The sequence below is a fragment of the Cynocephalus volans genome, chromosome 6 (assembly GCF_027409185.1).
Source record: "Cynocephalus volans isolate mCynVol1 chromosome 6, mCynVol1.pri, whole genome shotgun sequence".
NCBI lineage: Eukaryota > Metazoa > Chordata > Mammalia > Dermoptera > Cynocephalidae > Cynocephalus > Cynocephalus volans.
Genome location: NC_084465.1, coordinates 156,160,467 through 156,183,212, shown reverse-complemented (window position 1 = coordinate 156,183,212; position 22,746 = coordinate 156,160,467). Strand labels below are relative to the sequence as shown.

Genomic DNA, 22,746 nt, shown 5'->3' with positions numbered 1-22,746 from the left:
ATTTGCTGCCCCTGATACACATGAGAGTTAACACTGAGAATGCGCTTTTCTTCCTGAGGAGCTTGTGTGCCAACACCTTGCACAAAGAGGCTGCCAAACCAAAGAGGACCAGACGTTGAGGCTGAAAGCCCAGGCACAGAGACAGAGACCAGACTGTCAGGGAAAGCAGAGGATGTTCTGCTTGTGCTATCCTCACCTACCAGCTATGTCACAGGGTGAGTAGGGGCAGCTGTTTTCAAAGAACAGAGGCATAAGAGAAAATGACAGGACTAAGTCAAAAATCCCCAGTCCTCCTTTGAGATCTACAAGGCCTTCCCTGGGAACACAGATGCACACATGGCAGTTTTTTCCTAGCCTAGGCACTCACACAGTCCCTGAGCACCCCAGATGTTCATTCAGAATATCTTCACATTGCCACATTTCCTGAACATCCCTGTAAAGGGCCACAGTCCTATGACTACCTTAGCCTCACCTCCTAAGCAGAGGCTTTCTATACTAGATTCACTCATGCCAGGCCAACTCCAGGAATCACCCATCTGGCTCCCCTGTCCCCCACGGTCCCTCCTTCCATGCCTCATGAGCTCGCTCCTTTGTAAGAACACGATTTACCCTTCTACAGAGAACATGCCCTTCTCCAAGGTCAACATGTGTACTTGAGAGGCTCTAAACCCCTGCCCTCTCAGTGAAAACCTATCCTGTGAACTGAAAGAACAGGATGCAAATCCCAGCTGTTTCTTAAGTGGGTCAGCATGTCCTCTAAGCCTCAATCTGGAAAGAGATGTTTTCAGACCATTCACATAGTAACATAATCATAAATAAATATGACCAGGCCAAATAGGAAAAATCAAACAAAGCAGAACTAGCAGACAAAGATATACAAATCCAAAAAGGTGTGTATTAGTCTGCTTGGACTGCCATAACAAAATACCGCAGACTAGGCAACCTAAACAACAGACATTAATCTTCTCATGGTTCTGTAGGCTGTAAATGCCAGATTACAGTGCTGGCATGGACAGGTTCTGGTGAGGGCTCTCTTCCTTGCTTGCAGACGGCTCCCTTCTTGCTGTGTCCTCATGTGGCCTTTCCTCACATGTGGAGAAAAAGAGTGACAGAGAGAAAGGGGGTGGGACTCTGGTGTTTCTTTCTCTTTTTATAATGACACCAGTCCTTTCAGATTAAAGCTATGCCCTTATGACCTCATTTAACCTTTATTACTTCTTTAAAGACCCTATCTCCAAAATTCAGTTGCATTGAGTGTTAGGACTCCAACATATGAATTTTGGGAGACACAATTCAGTTCACAACAAGGAGATACCATTTTTCTCCTATAAGATTGGGAGAAAAACTTTTAACAGTATTTATTTTGGTATAAGAGTGCTAAGAAACTGTCAGACTCACACTCTGCTGAAGGGAGTATGAATGAGTCTAACCCTATGGATGGTGATTTGTCACTTGATAGCAAATGCCTTAATAGCTATTCTAATTCTGTGAATTAATTCTAAGCAAATAATCAGGGATGTGCTTAAAGATTTAGATATATGAATATTCAGAGAGACAGTTTTTAGAATAATGAAAACTTGGAAAATATAATGTTTAAAAATGGAGGTTTGCTTAAATAAATTATGGTTTGTTCATATACCAAAATCCTATATAGCCATTAAAAATGATGCTACAGAAAAGTATTTAAAATCTTGCATAGCTGTTGAGGAGAAACATGCAGTTTATAAAATAGTAGGCTTGATACAATCTCATTTTTGTTTAAAAAGTGCTATAGTTTGAATGTCCCCCCAAAACTTATTGAAGCTTAATCCCCATTGTAACAGTGTGAAGAGGGTGGGAAATCACATCATGATATTTAAAGGTGGGGTGTTTGGGAGGTGATTGGATCATGATGTCTTCATGGATAGATTAATCCATTCACAGATTACAGGGTTCATGGTTTAATGGGTTGTCAGGGAGTGGACTAGGGCTCTATAAGGAGAGGAAGAAAGCATGTGGAAATGTGACAGTCCTCGCCATGTGACACCCTGTGTCGCCTCAGGACTCTGCAGAGAGACCCCTTCACAAAGAAAGTCCTCACCAGATGTGCTCTCCTGACCTTGGACTTCCCAACCTCCAAAACCGTAATAAATAAATTTCATTTCTTTATAAATTACCCAGTTTCAGGTATTCTGTTATTACAACAGAAAACAGACTAATACAAAAAGTGTGTGTGTGGAGTGTATTTTTGTAGTGCGTGTGTGGTGTGTGAGTGTGAGAATGTATGTGGTGTGGCGTGTATGTGTGTGGTGTATGTGGTTTGTATGGGCGATGTGTGTGTGCGGTGTGTGTGTGTAAGGGGCGTGGTATGTGCGTGTGCAGTATGTGTATGCAGATGGAAGGATGGAAAGCTGTAAACTAACATTTAAATATAGGTAATATTTATTTTCCATTTTATTTTTCTGTGACTTATAATGAGATTTACTGAAAATTATTTGTAAGCTTTTTAATAAGGATTAGTGGACCCTGAGGCCCATCCCTATGTCTTCTTTTCTCTTCATCTCACAAACCATTCCTTTCTCCACCCTTTTATCAAGGTCATCAGACTGTAGGACATAAACCTTCCCACGCATTCAGAACCTCTCTCACAATCTACACTAGCAAACTTATTGTCTCAATTAATCTAAAGGGAGAACCAATGTGCACTTTTCATCCTAGCGAGCAACACGGACAGTGATGAGTTCTGATCCTCCAAGACTCCCAGCTGTGCTAGAAAACACCCTAACTCCTCCTCAGCCGTGACCCCACCCTCAGCACAATCAATTCCTCATCCACTTCTGCCTGCTCTGCTAGGGTGGTGCTCATGCATCCCTGTGCTTAGTCCTGACCAAGCCTTTCCCACCCCCACCACCTTTGCCCCAAGCAGGACCCAACAACTTAATGCTAAGTTTATTCAAGAGTCCAGCTTGTCTTGTCTCAAGGCTGTGCTTGGGTCTTCCAAGTGCCAGAAGGAAGGAGGAAAGGAGGAAACTAACATTCACTTACCTCTTACTATGCTCCTAGCATGAATGATCTCATTTAATGTTTACAAGAGCACAGCAAAGGTGGTCTTATTATCATCTCCATTTTAAAATGAAGAAACTGAGGCTCAGCCAGGCTAATTGGCTTGCCCAACTCATTGGCAAGCAATTCTCAGAACTGGGATTCCAAACACTTGCTCCTTCTGCTACTGTTACCTACAACAGCCCCACTGTTTTGTTGTTGTTGAAAAACTTCTGGACCTACATAAGTGATGCACAGACCCAGCAGAAACAGTACTGGCTGGAAAGAAGAACATGCCAAAGCAAGCCAGAGATTAAACTGGATCAGCTCCAAAGAATCATGGGTGAGGAAATGGAACCAACACCTGATATGTGAAAGCTGACGCTGGGGAAAGATAAACACCAAGGTAAACACGAAGGTACCTAAAAGTACCTGACCCAAAGGTAAACACCGAGAATCTGGACTGAGGGAGTCAAGAAAGATGTCAACTGGGCAGAAAGCTAAGAACATGATAATGCCAGGTTAGGCCTCAGGAAAGGCAGGAATGTATTCATAAAAGCCAAGTGACTAGAAACTCAAGCAAGAGTACTGATTGTGTGCTCAGTGTTGGGGGAGCAGGAGAGCAACAAAAAGAATGGCCTGGAACGGGGGAGTCACAGAGAGAGAAAGGAAACTTCCCCTTGCTTGGGACACTTGCTCATGGAACCCAGCCACCATGAGATAGGGAAGCCCAAGCAGCACTATGGAGGCCCACACGAAAGCCCCAGGCAGGTCCCAGCTGAGCTACCAACCAGTAGCCATGTGTGTGTGTGCGCCCCAGCCATTCTGCCCCAGTCGACACTGTGTGAAACAGAGGTGGCCAAGCTGTACCCAATTCCATATTCGGGAGCAAAATAAAACACTGGCTTTTTTAAAGAGAAAAAAGGAACACCCTCCTGGAACTTTAGGAAATTGATTCTAATGTTCATTTCACAGGAGAGGAAACTAAGACAAAAAATTAAATAGTTTCTAAGGTCATAGATAGTGTTGGAAACACATGGAAAGATGCTCAACATCACTAATCATTAGGAAAGTGCAAAACTTGAAAGTGGGCCATGTGTTTGGGCACTCGTGTCTTTGCTCAGTGCTGTGTGCACACATTTGACTGAGAAATCTGTGAAGGATCTCCAGGATGCCTCAGGTTCCACGAAACACTCATTTCTCTAGTTCGTTTCTTTTGCTTGCAACCAAAGCAATTCCAAGACACCCACTGATTCATAAGGACTTGAAGAATATAGTCCTATCTCACCTTTGAAATGGAGTGATTACTGATGAAAAATAAGTAAATATATAGACAGAGAGGAAGGGAAGAATTGTCATTCTTGTAAGTTCCTCTCTATGTTGGCTGCCTTGGTCTACCCCACTGCAGATATAACAGTGATTTTGTGCATAATCAGTTGGTTGAATTAAGGGTGTGAAATAAGAGATGATAAACTCCCTAAATTAACCTAGTATAGAAGAATTGCTTTCCCCCAAAACTAGTGACTGTAATGTTATAGTAACTGAGAAATTGAGCCAGGGAAAACATATTAGCACATCTGCAAGTTGGCACCATCTGAACTTTTCTCAGTAACCATGGTAACTACTGATATGTGGGTAAAAATGAAACAAAAGCATTAACTTTTAATGCCTATATAGCTAGTTTAATCAGTTTTTGCCTAAGCACCAGACATTTTTACCAAAAAAAAAAAAAAAGAAAAGGAAGGACTAAACCATAAAATTTTAACGAGGGCAGTATGAATTACAACAAAAAGCAGAAGCTGCGGATAATTAAAACTAATATGTTTCACCTTGAAACTCACCAATAACGTGGACTCTGTAGTTTACAAAAACAATTTTTAAGGAAAGACTGACCCTTATGGAACAGTAATGAGGATGAGGACACTAGAAATAAGAACAGAAATTGGAAGTTATGCATTAAATTAAAGCTATATTTCAATCTTAAAATGGTTTCAGTCTAACTAATATGGTGGACTCTGAAGTAATAAAAAAAGAAGAGAGATTTTATAAAAATATCTCATTATCCAAAGCCTTCTACCATGAAAAACAATTGCTTTGAGATGCAACAGAGAATTCTAAGGTACAGGTAGCATTCTAGTTCCTAAACTGAGTGTTAGGAGCATGGGTGTTGATTTTATTATTCTTCTTTTAATTTTACATGTACTTTAAATGTTGTCTTTTGCATTTAAGATTTATTTCATAATACAATTTTTAATAATAAAAAAAAGACTAGGTAGAAGAAGCAGCTCCCTTTCAGAACGCAAGACCTGGGCGTTAGGCCAATACAGGGTAGGAGAGAATAAAAGTTTCAGCTCATAGGAAAAGAAATTGCAAGAGGCTGAGATTCTCAGAATCACCAGAAGGGCTTGTTAAGACGCGTGCTGCTGAGACCCACACCTGACTATCTGATCCAGCATGTTTGGGGTGGTCCTGACAATCTGCATATCCAACAATTTCCCAGGTACTGCTACTGCTGCTCTGGGGACCATGCATTCGGAACCTATTCTCAGACTTCATGCTGACTTAAACATTCATACAGACTTAAACACGCTCCACTATCTTTATTTGTCCTACTCTTTTATTATGCTGGGTCACACTGATTAGATGCCACAATGGGCTGACTTTTGCTTTCAAAGATAGTGGAGCTTTTCCCCCAGCTTTATTGAGGTATATAGTTGACAAAAATTGAATATATCTAAGGTGTATAAAGTCATGTTTTGATGTATGTATACATTATGAAATGGTTACCACAATCAAGCTAATTAGCATATCCATCACCTCACTTAGTTGTTATTTTTGTGTGTGGTGAGAACACTTAAAATCTACTCTCTTTCACACATTTCAAGAATAATAAAGTATTTTTAATAAAAGTCACCATGCTGTACATTATATCTCCAGCACTTATTCATCCTGCAGAACTGAGACTTTGATCAAAATTTTCCCATCTCCACTCCTTAGCAACCACCTTTCTACTCTCTGCCTTTATGAGTTCAACTCTTTTTGATTCCACATATAACTGAGATTATGCTGTGTTTGTCTTTCTATGTCTGGCTTGTTTCACTTAGTATTATGTCCTCCAGTTTCACCCATGTTGTTACGTTTCTTTCTCTTTAAGGCTGAATAATCTTCCATCGTAAGTATATACATGTCACATTTTCTTTATTCATTCATCTGATAAAGGACAGTTAGGTTGATTCCATAACTTGGCTAACACTGCAACAAACATGGGAGGGCAGATATCTCTTTGAGATACTGATCTTATTTCCTTTGGATATATACCCAGAAGTGGATTGCTGAGTCATATGGTAGTTCCATTTTTTTGGAGGAAACTCCATACTTTTTTCCATAATGGCTGTGCTAGTCTATATTCCCACCAACAGTGTTCAAGGTTTCCATTTTCTCCACATCCTTGTCAACACTTGGTATCTTTTGTCTTTTAGATCATAGCCTTTCTAACATGTGAGGTGGAATCTGTGGTTTTGATTTGCATTTATCTAGTGATTAATGATGTCGAGCACCTTTTCAAGTATCTGTTGGCCATTTGTATGACTTCTTTGGAAAAATATCTATTTGGGTCATTTGACATTTAATAATCAAGTTTTTTTTTTTCTTTTTTGCTATTGAATTGTTTGAATTCTTTATATATTTGGACATTACCTCTTATCAGATGTGTGGTTTGCAAATATTTTCTCCCATTCCACAGGTTGTCTCTTCATTCTCTTGTTTGTTTTACTTTCTGTGCAGGAACTTTTTTAGTTTAATGTAATCCTACTTGTCTATTTTTGCTGTTGTTGCCTGTGGTTTTGGGGTCATATCCAAAAAAATCATTGCCCGTATTAATGTTAAGAAGTCTTTTCCTACGTTTTCTTCTATTAGTTTTATAGTTTCACATTTTAAGCTTAATAATTAAGTTTAATAAGTAGATAAGGGTCCAATTTCATTCTTTGCATGTGAATATCCAGTCTCCCCAACTCCATTTATTGAAGAGACTGTTCTTTTGCCACTGTGTGTTCTTGACATCTTTGTTGAAGATCAGTTAACTATAAATGTGTAAATTTATTTTGGGGCTATTATTCTGTTCTTATTCTGTGATTTGAATGCCTTTTATTTCTTTTTCTTGCCTAATTTCTCTGGCTAGGATTTCTAGTAGTACATTGAATAGAAGTGGTGAGGGGGCATTCTTTTCTTGTTTCTGATTATAGAAGGAAAGCATTCAACTTTCAGCTTTTCACCACTGAGTATGATGTTAGTGTGGGCTTGACATATAAGGCCCTTATTATGTTGACATTTATTCCTTCTATACCTAATATGTTGAAATATTTTATTATAAAAGATATTAAGTTCTGTCAAATGCATTTTCTGCATCTATTGAGATGTTCATATGATTTTTATTCTTCTTTCTGTTAATTTGGTATATTATATTTCTTGATCTGTGTATGTTGAAATACCATCCTTGCATCCCAGGGATAAATTCCAATTGGTTGAGGTGTATGTTCTTTTTAATGAGCTGTTGAATTAAGTTTGCTAGTATTTTGCTGAGGACTTTGTTATCTACGTCCATCAGGGATATTGTCATATATGTATATATATATTTTGTAATGTTCTTGTCTGGCTTTGGTATTGGGGAAATGCTGGCCTCATAAAATAAGTTTGCAAATGTTTCCTCCTCTTTAATTTTTGGGAGGGAATCTGAGAAGGACTGGAATTAATTATTCTTTAAATGCTTGGCAGAATTTACTAGGAAAATTATTTAGAACTGGGCTTTTCTTTGTTACAAGGGTTTTGATTACTGATTTATTCTCCCTACTCAAGATTGGTCTGCTCAGATTTTCTATTTCTTCATGATTCAGTCTTGGTAGATTGTGTATTTCTAGGATTTTATCCGCTTTATCTAGGTTATCCAGTTTATTGGCATATAATTGTTCATTGCAGTCTTCTATAATCTTTTGTATTTTTGTGATATTGTTTGTAATGTCTCTTCTTCCATTTATAATTTTATTTATGTGCATCTTTTCTCTTTTTGTCTTGGATAATTTACCTAAAGGTTTGTCAATATTTTTGTCTTTTTAAAAAACCAACTCAGTTTTGATCTTTCTTATAGTCTTTCTAGTCTCAATTTCATTTATTTCTGCTATAATCTTTACCATTTCCTTCACTCTGCTAACTTATGGCTTAGTTTTTTTTTTCCCTAGTCCCTTAAAGTATGAAGTTAGGTTGTTCATTTGAGATTATCTATCTTCTTAATGTAGGTATTTATCATTACTAATGTTCCTCTTAGAACTGCTTTTCTGCATTCTATAAGTTTTGGTATGTTGTTGTTCCATTTTTGTTTGTCTCAAGATACTTTTTTATTTCCCTTTTCATTTCTTCTTTTACCCATTGGTTGTTCAGAAGTGTGTTGCTTAATTCCCACATATTTGTGAAATTTTCAGTTTTTCTCTTGCTATTGATTCTAATTTTACACCATTGTGATTGAAAAAGATACTCAATATGATTTCAATCTTCTTAATTAAATCTGTTAACAAAAACAATCTATTGTTTTGTGACCAAACATGTAATCTATTCTGGAAAGTGTTCTCTGTGTGCTTCAGAAACGTGTATATTCTGCTGCTGTTGGATGGAATGTTCTGTATGTGTCTGTTAAACCCATTTGGTCAATAGCGTTATCCAAGTCTACCTTTTTCTTATAGATTTTCTGTTTGGATAATCTGTTTATTGTTCACGGTGGGATATTGAAGTTCCCTACTATTCTCATATTGCTGTCTATATCTCCCTTCAGTTCTGTTAATATTTGCTATATATATATTTGCTTTATATATATTTAAGTACTCCAATGTTGGACACATATATATTTAAATTGTTATATACTTTTGATGAATTGATACTTTTATAATTATATAATGACCTTCTTCATGTCTTGTGGCAGTTTTTGACTTAAGTCTATTTTGTCTGATATAAGAAGAGCCACCCCTGCTCTCTTTTGTTTACCATTTGCATGAAATAATTTTTTTCATCCCTTCACTTTTAGCATATATGTGTTACTCAAACTAAAGTGCATATCTTGTAGGCAAAATATTGTTGGATTTTTTTTAGTCCATTCAGCCACTCTATGTCTTTTGTTTGAAGAATTTAACCCATTTACATTTAAAGTAATTATTGACAGATAAAAACTTACTGCCACCAATTTTAAATAATTTAAAAATTATTTTCTGACTATTTTGCAGTTCCTTTGTTTCTTTCTTCCTCTCTTGATGTCTTCCTTTCTGACTTAATAATAGTTTTTTGTATTGGTATACTTTGATTCTTTTCTCTTTATCATTTTGTATCTACTAGAAATTTTTTCTATGTGGTTATCATAAAGTATCTATGAGATGTACATAAAACATCTTACAGTTATAACTGATAATAACCAAACTACAATTATGTACAAAAACTCTACATTTTACTTCTCCTCATCCCTGTATATTATGTTATTGATGTCACGATTTACATCTTTTTATATTGTGTATTCATTAACAAATAATTTAATTATATTTATTTTTAATACTTTTGTTTTTTAACTTTTATGCTTTAGTTTAAAATGATTTAGGCACCACCATTATAGTATTGGAATATTCTAAATTTGAATTTATACTTATTTTTACCAGTGATTTTTATACATTCATATGTTTTCATGTTACTAATTAACAAGCATCTTTTTGTTTCAACTTGAACAACTCCCTTTAGCATTTCTCATAAGGAAGGTCTAGTGGTGACAAACTCCCTCAGCTTTTATTTGTCTGGGAAAGTCTTTCTCCTGTGTTTCTAAAGGACAGCTGTTTCAAGTATAGTATTCTTGCTTTGCAGGTTTTTTTCCCTTTCTTTCAACACATTTAATATATTATTCACTGTCTCCTGGCTTGCAAAATTTCAGCTGATAAATCAGCTAGTAGCTTTATGAACATTCTCTTTTATGTGAAGAGTCACTTTACTCTTGCTGCTTTCAAAATTCTGTCTTTGACTTTTGATAATTTGATTATAATATGTCTTGGTGTAATCTTCTTTGGCTTGATCTTATTTAAAGAGCTTTGCACTTCATGAACCTGGTTGCCCATATCCCTCCCAAGATTTAAGAAATTTTCAGACATCATTTCCTTAATTAAGCTTCTTTTCCTTTCTGTTTTTCTTTTCCTTGTTGGTCTCCTATAATGCATATATGGGTTTACTTGAGGAGTCCAAAAAATCCCATAGCATTTCTTTATTCTTCTTCATTCTGTTTTCTTTTTTCTCTCTCCTCTGAATGGATAATTTCAAATGTTCTATCATTGAATTTATGGAATTTTTCTTCTGCTCAATTGAGTCTGCTATCAAAGCTCTCTTGCATTTTTCATTTTATTCATTGCATTCTTCACTTCCATAATTTCTGTTTGGTTCTTTAAAAAAAAAAAAATCTATCTTTTTGTTGAACTTCTAATTTTGTTCATGTATTGTTTTCCTGATTTTTGTTGTGTTCTCTATTTGTATTCTCTTGTAGCTTGCTGAGTTTCTTTAAGAATAATTATTTTGAATTATTTGTCAAACAATTCATAGGTCTCTATTTCTTTAGAGTCCATTACTGGAAAATTATTGTGTTCCTTTGGTGATGTCATGTTTCCTTGACTTTCATGTTACTTCAAATCTTGCATTGCTGTCTTCACATTTGATGAAGGAGTCATCTCCTCCAGTCTTTACTGACTGGCTCTGGGAAAGGAAAACCTGCACCAGTTATCCCAGCTAGGGATTCTGGAAGTCTCTCAGAAATTTTCTAAGAGTTCACGCACTTCACTCATCTCATTTCCTCTTTGGGGGTAAGCCCTAGGAGTATATGCCTTATCTTGATCCCACAAAGCCAGGACTTGTGCTGAGAGCCTCTTGTTTATTTTCCCTAGGGCAGTGCCCTGAAGTGTTCAAAGTTAAGTGCCTTATCCCAATCCTGCAGAATTGAGCTGGCTGCCTGAGTGCATGATCTGCAGAGGCTTGTACTCACCGTCTGCAGGGGCATGCAGAGAGCACTGGCTATGGGGCGTGCATAGAGTTCTGGGGCACAGGTGGGATAGTTAGGAGAGATCCATAGGTGATGCATTCTACAAGTTTTGTGTGTAAGCCCCTTGATGGAATTTGCAAGGTGGTTAGTAGAAATTGTAGTTCTTTGTTGAGTTTCATGTCCCAGTTGCTGTGAGTCCCCACCCCTTTTCTCTGCTCCTTGCTACCTTCAGATTGTTCAGCTGTCAGTGTTTTGGGTAGGGTGAGAAAGAAATGTGCCTCTTGGGCAACACCCTACATGGCTGGGGAAGCCAGTTACTCACTATATTCTTACTTTCTTCCATGGGAGAAATCACGGGCTGAGGAGTCTCTCTTGTCACTGAGCTGTGCCCTTGGAGGAGGTGTATTAGTCCATTTTTGTTGCTTATAACAAAATGCATGGAACTGGGTAATTTATAAGAAAATGAAACTTATTTGCTTACCATTTCTGAGGCTGGGAAGTCCAAAGCTCATCTGGTGGTAGCAACAGTGACCTAGGGCTCTCATATTGCAAGATGGTGGAAGCAGAGAGAGCAGAGCAGAGAGAGAGACAGACTCTCCTCTTCTTTTAAAGCCCTCAGAACCACACCCCTGACCACCATTATTAATTCATTCACTACCGCATGGTCCTTCAATCCAATCACCTCTTCAAGGCTCCACCTTTCAATTACCATTATAGGATTTCCCACCTTTTTAATAATCACAGTGGGGGCTAAATTTCTAATACATAAAACTTGGGGGACATGATTCAAGCTTCAGGGTGTTTGGGGGGGACATCGTTAATCCACTACAGGAAGGTTGACCCAGCTAAAGTGAAACTGTTCTTTTTACCCTCTTCAATGCGTCTATCCCAGATTTTTGCTATGGTGGAGTGCTGGGGCGTCTCTGCCGTACTCCCTGGTTCCCACAAAGGTACTCTTATCCATGGGCAGCTGCCAAAATCAGTGTGTCTGTGGAAAGTTGAGGGCTGGAAAGTCCTACTCTGCCGTCTTGCTGGCATCAATCCTCAGTCTGTTGGTTTGTGAATGATGAAATTAAGAACTTCTTTTCACTTTTGCCTCAATATTCTTCACTTAATTTTAATTTTTTATTTTTACTTTTGAGTTTCACATGCACCCAGTTTACAGGGTCAAATCATTCAAAAATTATGTAATTAAAAAATTTTCTTTTCACCCAGCATACCGAATACTTGTACTTATACTGAAATAACAAAGATATTTAATATACCAAAATAAACAGATGTTTCATTCTCTGAAGATCTTCTGTGGATTTAGCTACTTATTGAGCCATTAATACAAAATCTGAAATAAGTCTAATTGTGACAAGTTAGAAAAATGTTGTACTTTATTAGAAATTGATATTAGGTGCACATGATTCACATATAATTTCATACTTAGTATCTTTAATACTGGATTAAAGACAGGTATCCTTTTATTTTTCTACTTTTCCTAAAGTCTGTTACCTATTTTAAAAAAATTTTTGCTAGTTTTATTAATGAAAAAAGTCATTAATGAGAAAAGCCAACATTTAGGATAACACTTTTCCAGTTATCTGCTCTGCCTCATGACTCTGTTCTTTGAGAGTATCCAGTGTCTTCTTTTTACCACCCCCAGGTTATTCCCTGCACCTACAATCAATGATGTGCTGGAGCTGGCCCAGCTTGACCTGCTTTCCCCAATAATTAGATTATTTGGTATCCTGTGGGCCTGTTGCTAAACAGTTGGGAGCTTGAAGTCTGACACTGGTGGGGTATTGACACCAAAGAAATCAGCAAATGCTACTAGGCCTTCCTCCACCCCTCCAAAGCCAGTTGTTCAATATTTACTTAGAGCACCACTGCCTACAAACCCTCAAAAAAAAAGAAAACCTGAGAAATTTTATCCCTAAATCTACTGTTTACAAACAATAGGAGCAGCAAGCCCTCTAGTGGCTGTTGCCAGAATTGCAGAGGATGAGAAGATAAGGTAAAACGATCAAGATTTCATCCCAAACACATCTTACATAAGGCTTTAGGATGATACTGTTGGTTGTTGCAGTTCAAAGTCACCTGCATCTGAGCAGTCTTTCCTCAGACCATTCAAAGAACACCACTTAAGTAACTCTTTCCGAGGAGTTGTAAATATTTTCTTATTAAGAGTAGGCTTTTCTTTGTGTTCATGTAGCAAAGACTATATTTTTTTTAAGAACATGCATTTCTGTGGTTACTTTGGGCATGTTGCAGGAAAAGTGGGGTTTCCTGAAATCATCTGTATCCTTTAGCCTGGAGCAGGTGTCAGTTCAAAGATGACTCCTCCGTGAGGCCTTTTCTGGGCACCTGCTTTAATCCAGTGCCCACTGTATTAGTCCGTTTCTGTTGCTTATAACAAAATACCTGGAACCAGGTTATATATAAGAAAACAAAATTTATTGCTTAGAGTTTTGGAGACTGGGAAGTCCACCGTCCAGGGAACACAACTGGTGAGGGTCTTGGTGGTGGCAACAGTGACCCACGAGTCTCACATGGCAGAAATGACAGAGCAGAGTGAGAGAAAGTCTCACTGCTCTCCTTTTAAAGCCCCAGAACCACACCATGACCACCATCATTAATCCATTCACTAGGCATGGTCCTCAGAATCTAATCACCTCTTCAAAGCCCCACCTTTCAATTACCATAATAGGATTTCCCACCCTCTTAACAGTCACAGTGGAGATCAAGGTACTAATACATAAAGCTTGCGGGACACAATCTATGTCATTCCATCCCTGGCCCCCAACGTTTATGTCCTCCTCACAGGTTAATACATTTATTCCATCCCCAAAGTCTTACCTTGTTTCAACTCAAAAGTCCAAAGTCTCAAAGTCCCATCTGTGAAATCAATACAAGTGATCTACTGCCAAGACACAATGGTGGGGCAAGCATAGTGTACACATTTCCATTCAAAAAGGGAGAAATAGGCCAAAAGAAAGGGGTAACAGGTCCTACGCAAGTCTGAAACCCAGCAGGGCAGGCATTAAATCTCAAAGCTGATGAAGCATGTACCTTGAGTCCATGTTCTACATCCTCTGCACGCTGATGTGGGAGCTGGGTCCCCAAGTCCTCGGAGAGCTCCTCTGTTGAAGCACCTCAGGCAATGCTTCAGCTCTCACAGGCTGGCCTTTCACCCTGGTAGCTCCACAATTCTGGGGTCTCTATAGCGGTCCCACTCTCACAGCTCCACTAGGCACAGCACTGTTGGGGATTTTCTGCTGTAACTCCAACCCCACCTTTCTACCTCACATTTCCACTTGCCATTGCTCTAGGAAAGGCTCTATTTGGTGACTCTGCCCCTGCAACAGATCCTTCCTCGGCCCCCAGACTTTTCCATACATCCTTTGAAATTGGGGTGCAGGCTCCCAAGCTTTCACAGCTCTGGCATTCTGTGAGCCTGAAGACCTAACACCACGTGGATGCCACCAAGGCTTCTGACATATATTCCAAATATATATTCTGGCTTGTATATTCTGGCTTGTGGCTGTGGGTCCAACCACACCTGGGGCCAATTTAGCCATGGGTGGAGCAGCCAAAGCAGCTGAAGTGCAAGCAGCTTCCCGAGGTGGCCCTGGACAACGAACCCATGGATGGCACCTCAGGCCTGTTCCCCAAGACTATTCTGACTCCCTATTCCTCTGGGCCTGTAATGGAAGGGTGGCCCCAAAAGTTTCTGCAGTGCCTTCAGGGCCTTTTCCCCCTTCTCTTAATAATACCTTTCTTCTGTTCTAATCTTCTTAGCACCATTGCATTTTTCTCCTTAAAATGCTCTCTGCTTTTCTACTGCATAGCCAGGCTGCAAATTTTCCAAATATTTATGCTCTGCTTCCCTTTTAAATTCTGGCTTTCCATCATGTCTTTGTTGCCATAACTCAGTGCAGGCTGTTACAAGTAGCCATGTAGCTTCCTGAATGCTTTGCTGCATGGAAACCTCTTCTGCCAAATACCCTAGTCCAGCATCTTGAAGTTCCACATTCCATAAATTTCAGGGCATGAACAGAATGCAGCCAAGTTCCTTGCCAGTTCATAGCAAGGGTGATCTTTGCCCCTGTTTCCAGTAAGTCCCTTCTCATTTACATCTGAGATCTACTCAAATTCTATCAGCATTCCGGTCACCACCATTTAACCAGTCTCTAAAACATTCCAAACTTTCTTTCCCTGGTTTTCTTGTCTTCTAAACTTTCACAGCATCTAGGCTTTTCCTAATCTGTTCCTCCAAATTCTTACAGCCTCTCCTCAAATCCCCCAGTTCTAAAGCCAGTGCACATTTTCAAATATTTGTTATAAGCAACACCCACTTTCAGTACCAACTTTCTGTATTAGTTTGTTTCTGCTGCTTATAACAAAAAACCTACAATTCGGTAATTTATAAAAAAAAAAAAAAAGTGAAATTTATTGCTTACAGTTTTGGAGGCTGGGAAGTCCACAGTGCAGGGAACACATTTGGTGAGGGTCTTGGTGGTGGCAACAGTGACCCAGGGGTTCCACATGGCAGAAATGACAGAGCGGAGTGAGAGTCTTACTTCTCTTTTAAAGCCCTCAGAACCACACCTATGACCACCATTATTAATCCATTCAGAATCTAATCACCTTTCAATTACCATAATAATATTTTGCCCCCTCTTATCCATATCACCTCCTCACCATCTGTCCATTGGTCACATCACCAGGCTTGGTTTTCTTCAGACCACTATCTCTACCTGAAATCAGCATGTCTGTTTATGTGTTTACTGTCTGACCCACCTAGTAAAAGGGAAGCTGGAAGCTCAGTGTGAACAGGGCCTCTTTGTCTTACAATGTTTTCCCCACAGCAGCCCCTAGGTGTGAGTCCTTGGGAAGGTCACAGATGTCCACAGGCAAAAGAATTGGGAGCCCAGCACCCACCCACTGTCCCACCCCAGCTCTCATTTGGGTGTAGGGTGATCAGGTTGGCCCAGTTTGCCCAGTGCTGTTCCTGTTTTAGCATTGACAGTCCCCACCTTGGGAAACATTCCAGCCCCAGGCAGAACCAGAATGGTTGGTCACCTTATAATGAGCCATATACGTTATGTAGAATTACCTTCTGGAATGATTTTGAAAAATAACTTAAATGACATTAATTTTTTAAAAAACATTAGAGCTTTCTCTGAATAACAGAATCAAGCTTAGATTATCCTTTAGCACTCTGTGAAAAAAAATGATTCAGGTTAGCAGAGTTAACCTATCTTAGCATATACATTTGTATTTGTCTCAGCACTTAAAATATGAGGATACTTCAAAAAGTTCGTGGAAAAATAGAATTAAAAAGATAATACAAATCCATGAAGTTTTTTGAAATACCTTTGTGTAGGCCACACAGAACATATAGGAATCACACAAAGTGCTTTTCCTATATGCTTACTTAGCAACAGTGAACACAGAAGACCAAATGTGTGGGGGTTTCTCCCCACCAGCAAGCGAGCAACCAATTCTGCAGCAGACACCAGCTGAGTGTCCTCTAATTCAATTCTGACTCTATCTATCTGGAGATAGGGTCAGACCCCTCAGTTGGGCTCAGTCCTGCAAGACTGCCTGTCACTTCAGATGCTAATTGGAAGCCCCAGGTTCTGATTGACCAGCTATAAATTGAGATTCCCAAGCCCTCCTCCTTAGGTTCAACTTATTTTCTAGAACAGCTCACAGAACTCAGGGAAATACATACTTACATTTACGGGTTTATTATAAGGAATATTATAAAGGATACAGATGAAGAGAGAGATGCATAAGGCGAGGTATGGGGGAAGGGGCGTGGAGCTTCCATGCCCTCCCCAAGTGCACTACCCTCCAAGAACCTCCACGTGTTCCACTATCTGGAAGTCTCCAAACCCTGTATTCTTGGGTTTTTATGGAAGCTTCATTTCATAGGCATAATTGAAGCATGGACAACCATGTAGAAATGTGATTGGACAAAAAGGGTATGATCTAACACTAACTGACTGGGAGGAGAAACCCAGCAAGGCCTGTCTGGGTTCTTCCTGGCCTCTCTGTGCAGCATTCCTTCCTCCTAGGTATGGCGCAGGCCTCTCCTGAAATGGTGGTCTTATGACCTACAATCAGCCAACGTGGGTCAGAATTTCTTTATGGATAGCTCCAAGACAGAAAGGCAGGGGAAGGTTAGAACAAGCCAGAAACAGTGGATAAAAAGCAAAATATACCTATCATAATATCATAAGCATGCTATTTTGAAGGTAATGTTTTTAATTTTAAATGTTATTGCAGAAATAATGTGTTAAAAACACTGCATGCAAAACTCATTGCTGGTAGGGTTAGAAACTTCCCACTTGAAGTCACTTTGACACCTCTAAGCTTTTTTTTTTTTCCTCTTTTGTAACTTTAATTGAAGCATTGCTAGTCATTTTTTTTAACTCTCTCTTACAAGCACCAAATTTTAATATCTAAGTCAATTTGGGGGGAAAGAAACACCATCAAGAACTTCCCTCTGGGGGCCGGCCCCCGTGGCTCACTCGGGAGAGTGTGGTGCTGATAACACCAAGGCCGTGGGTTCGGATCCCATATAGGGATGGCCGGTTAGCTCACTGGCTGAGCGTGGTGCTGACAACACCAAGCCAAGGGTTAAGATCCCCTTACCGGTCATCTTTTAAAAAAAAAAAAAAAAAGAACTTCCCTCTGGAATAAAATAATGATGTTCACTCCTCTAAACATCCAAATTGAAGGTCTACCAAAACCAAAACAAAAATAGCCCACATAGAAATAAAAAGTAACAAAAATCGCATTGGGGGTGGTGGTCAGTGCATTTAGCAGTCTGCGCTGCGTTGTCTAATCGTCCTTTAGCTGACTTTCAAAAAAATAACACCCTAGTTCATCAAAATATACATTTTCCATTCTCTTTTTAAAATTAAAAAAAAAACAATTAAAAAAAGAAAACTTTAAGGAATTCACAATGAGTTGCCTTACTCATGTTGATGGCATGGACAGCACATGGAGGTCAGGAAGGCTATTTGCAGCATACGTGATTAGGGGACATTCATCTTCAAGGTTTCACTTTCTTCCAAAACAGTGTAAAATACCCACAATTCCAAGCATGAAGGGACACAGATGATCTCCTTTGAAAATTCCACAGCACAATACAGGCACCCAAGCTGTTCTTCATAGAGTGACAGGGCTTCTGTCAAATTGGCACAGTTCCCCTGTGTGAAATATTTCCCATCCTGTTTCAATACTTTCATTGAGAGGACTGAGAAACTCCCATGTGGCACCTTCTTCTGGAGACATGGAGATTGGAACAGCTGTCAAATCGTTAATCGCGTAATCAAACTCTCTCCCTTCTGTGGCTGCCTCTTCAGTACTGGAATACAGTCTTCCCTGAGAACCTGAGAGCAGTCTCCTTTAAGACTGTCTAAGACGTCACCACATGTTTTTCGCATGTATTTTTTACATCCATTTGGTCAATCTCTACCATAGTGACCATTTTTCATTTCAGTTTGACTATTTCACGTAATATGCCCCCATCTCTGCCTCCCAGAATCAGTACCTCCTTGCCACTGTAATCTTCTCTGCCACTGCCCACGATGGCCCGGGTATACACCAAATCCCTTTCCACCAAATTAACATCCCCACTAAGGATAAGAATATTTCCAAATTGCTTCGAGTGCAGAATTTAAATGTTCTGATAAGGTGACTCTTCATCATGCACCATTTCATCTATGTTGTGCTCAACCGGGCGCCCATCAGCAGCGCCAGTATCTGTCTACGGCCCGTCCTCAAACTACGGGTGGTAATCGCTTCACCCGCCCAGGACCGTCCTGACTCCATTCTTTCATCCTTTCTTCTACTTTGTTCAAAAGGCTGTCAATTTCTTCTTTGCCCTGCGCATCACTGTCCTAACTCTGAAGGTCCAGCAACACCAATCCATGTGGGTAAATTCTCAAATGGGCAAAGCTGCCGTTTATGTTTGTGTAGGTTGCTAAGAAGCCATGTTCCTGCCAGGTGTGCACCAACTCTGCCATCCCCTGCTCCTGGAAGATGGACTGGAAGCCATTCAGAATGGTCTCACCGTCAGCTTTGGGGCCGAGCACGAAGTCAAGCGTGCTGTGCCCTGCTGCTGCCACAGTGAGGCAAGACCCTGTGCCATGCCTGCGGGAGACTGGGGTCTCTCGTAAGTTTATTCATGTTTCCTTTACATTTTCTTCCTGTATTTTTTTTTAAAAAACTCTCAAAAATTGAGTTTTTAATCTTTTATTTAAAAAAATTTTTTTTGGCATTTCTCCTTGAAACTGTAGGAAAGACTGCTGTCAAGAAAAGTCATTACACTAAAACATCCACTAAACTATGAAGGTTGTCTACATTAGGAAGGGATTAGTTGACTTCCAGTTTACATTTATTAGAATGACTTGCTGAAGGGACCAAACGTTTCAGAAGATAAATTTAAAATCTCTGTTTGGGGGTCCGGCCCCGTGGCTCACTCGGGAGAGTGTGGCTCCACGGGTTCAGATCCTATATAGGGATGGCCGGTGCACTCACTGGCTGAGCGCGGTGCAGACCACACCATGCCGAGGGTTGCGATTCCCTTACCGGTCAAAAAAAAAAGAAGAAAATCTCTATTTGGTGAATTCAAATGCAACCTTGTGTAATCTGAAACCACTCACAGAGCACAGAAGAGTGTGATTTCTATGTGCTGCTGAAAAAGTGTTAGGAGTAGCTGAACATGAGGCTGAGTGTTGTTTGCGTCATCTGCCAGCAAGAACACATCTGACAGAGACACTGAAGCCATGGACTGTGGAGGGCAACAGGTGGTGACCAGAATGCCCATCATCCCATCTGCTCTTTCCAGTCTTCGTTCTTGCCCCGGTCAGGATTTCCACCTATCTTCTGAAATCATGAAGAGCCAGCACAGGAGAAAAAGGCGCAGGAGCAATATGTACAGCTTTACTAGTCTTCACTGACTGTTGATGTTGGAGAGGGACTCTGAATCTCCCCATTTCCCTTTTGTATCACCGTTGACTGTGTTCCAAGGCCAACAAGGGGCTGTAAGACAAAAGTCCTGAGTACAAATCTCAAGTCTGTAGTTACCCGCTGGGCTCACACCCATAGCATTCCTCAAAGTGTGATCCAGTGAACACCTACATCCCAAAATCACATGGGGTGCTTACTAAGAATGCAGGTTCCTGGGCTCTGCTAAATCAGAATTCCTGGGGGTGGGCCTCAGGAACATGTCTCTGTAAGAAACCTTCTGTATGGTTCTGGGACATAACAGGGTTGAGCCTTGGTGAATCTTTGCTATGGTCTGACTGTGTCCCCCAAAATCCATGTGTTGGAAACTTAATCCCCAATGCAACAGTGTTGGGAGGTGGGGTCTAAAGGCAGGTGCTTAGGTCATGAGGGCTCCATCTTCATGAATGGATTAATGTTGCTATAAAAAGGGCTCACAGAAATGGGTTCTCTCTTGACCTTCTGCCTTCCCAGATGAGGACCCAGCAAGAAGGTCCTCACCAGGTATTGCCACCTTGATCTTGGATTTCCCAGCTTTCAAAACTGTGAGAAATATGTTTCTGTTCCTTATAAATTACCCCGTTTCAGATATTTTGTTATAACAGCACAAAATGGACTAAGACACGCTTGATCTTTAAAACACATCTAACTCTCAGACTCCCCTCTAAAGGAATATTTCCAGGCAAATTGTCATCCAGGTTGTGCCCATGGGGAAGACCCTTCTTGACATCTTTCTCTGTGGAAAAATATTTGTGAGCCCTGAAGTTGTTAAATCACGTGCACACAAAAGTGCCTCCCTCACCTCATCTCTTGAAATGCAAGAAACAGACCATCTCCCAAGTAAACATTATATACAAAATAGTACTCGTCAGTCCTCTCTGAAGAACTTTACATCTTCTCGCTTTCATTGGACTTGAAAAAGCCAGGTGTCAAGTAAGCCTTTTCCCTGAGCCTGTTTTTCTCTGAGAGATGACAAGCCACTCCACAGGTCTGGAGACCCCATAGCTCCCGCAGTGTTCCCCTCAGTGGGCGACAAGCCAGACTTGGAGCTGCCTGGGACCCTGTTGCTCTCATACTGTGGCCGATACTCTTCAGTGCAACAATATCATAGTAGGCATTTTTAGAAAGCAAATCTTCATTGGACACTAGGAAAGAGTAAACTATTAAAACATAAGTAAATTAATAACTGGTTTCTGTGTAACTACCGCACAGAATAATGCCACATATTTTGGAGTATTGTATAACAGTGGACTTTAAAACACAAAAACAGATCTTGATAAAAAGCACTAAGTGCAAATAAATTTTAAAATATATGTAATTTAAAATACTATATGTAAGAACCCAAATGCCCCAAGGGATCACACCCTGATCACATAAGTCCTTCTCGGCCACACCCCATCATGGCGCTGGTTGCCCTTCTACTCTCCTTCCCACTGGCGCGAATTGCACACCAATCAGCTCACCCCAAGCCCCATGCGGTATGCTAAGTAGGGACTGTATTTTAAGCCAATCAGCCTTCCCTAAAAGCCCTATATATATGTGTGTGTGTGCCGCCTAATAAATGAGCTCTCTCTGGTGGATCGTCAACTGGTGTTGACTTGTCCTTTCATTTGGTGCCGAAACCCAGGACGGAGCTTCTTTCGAGCAGCAACACTTTTCGGATCGCAGCGGCAACACCTTCCAAGTCGCCCCTCAGAGCTCCCTCAAGCTGTAACACTTTTCTAATCGCAGCGGCAGCACTTTCCAAGTCGCCCCTTGGGAACTCCATCCCGCCAGGACCTGCCTCCCTTCCATCACTCACCATTGACGGTCCACCCTCGTCCATTCTTTTCGGTGCTGGCTCCTTCCACTCACCACCGGCTCATTATTAGGTAAGCCCCCTTTCCTAAAGGGCACCAGCCCTTTTTCAGGCTACCACAGTGAGTCTAGATCGTCCGGTAGCCCCCAACGCCCATACCCCACCCCACCACGGTCTTCACGACCACCATAAATTCCCAAACTATAACAGGTTCCAAAGCCCTGGTAAACTTTTACTTTCATTTTTGGAGGTTAAAAGCCCCATTCTGTTCTCTCCTTCACCCTCCTGTCCACCACTCTCTTCTCTCCACTTCCCGGGTCCGGGACCCGACCAGAAAATCCTGGCGCTAGGTTCCTTCAGGCACCGGGCTTTTGCCCTAGAGAAGTGGAGGTCTGAGTGACGACCCACACCTCCCTTCTCTCCTCCTGGTTCGTACCTGAACCTGCCGGGACTGACGTGACCTACTGGGGACGCCCTCTAGGATCCCGCCTTTCCCAACCAGCCGAAGGATCTGTCCTATCACTAAATCTCTGTCCGATTTCTGTCTAAATTCCCATTAAGAGACCAGAATGGGCGCTTCCTCCTCCTCCCTAGGGGACTCTCCACTTCAGTGCCTTCTGAAAAACCTCACCAACCTTTCCCTCAGGCACCAAATTCTGTACACAAGATTGGCCTTATTATCCTTTAGATAATCAAAACACATGGCCCCCTGAGGGCACACTAGATCCTAACATTCTATGAGACCTCTTTAACTACTGCCAGCACCTAAAAAAATGGAAGGAGATCCCCTACATAGAGGCTTTTTGCCTCTTGGCTCAGAACCCCGCCCTCTGCTCCTCCTGTGCTCCCTCTCAAGTCCTTTTAGCCTGTAAAC

At 40.6% G+C, this 22,746-nt stretch overlaps 1 pseudogene; it reads right to left on the bottom strand.

Moving 5' to 3' along the window:
- Positions 1-18,116: 18,116 nt before the first annotated feature.
- LOC134381251 (spermine synthase-like) lies at positions 18,117-19,194 on the bottom strand (annotated as a pseudogene).
- Between the last annotated feature and the right edge of the window lie 3,552 nt (positions 19,195-22,746).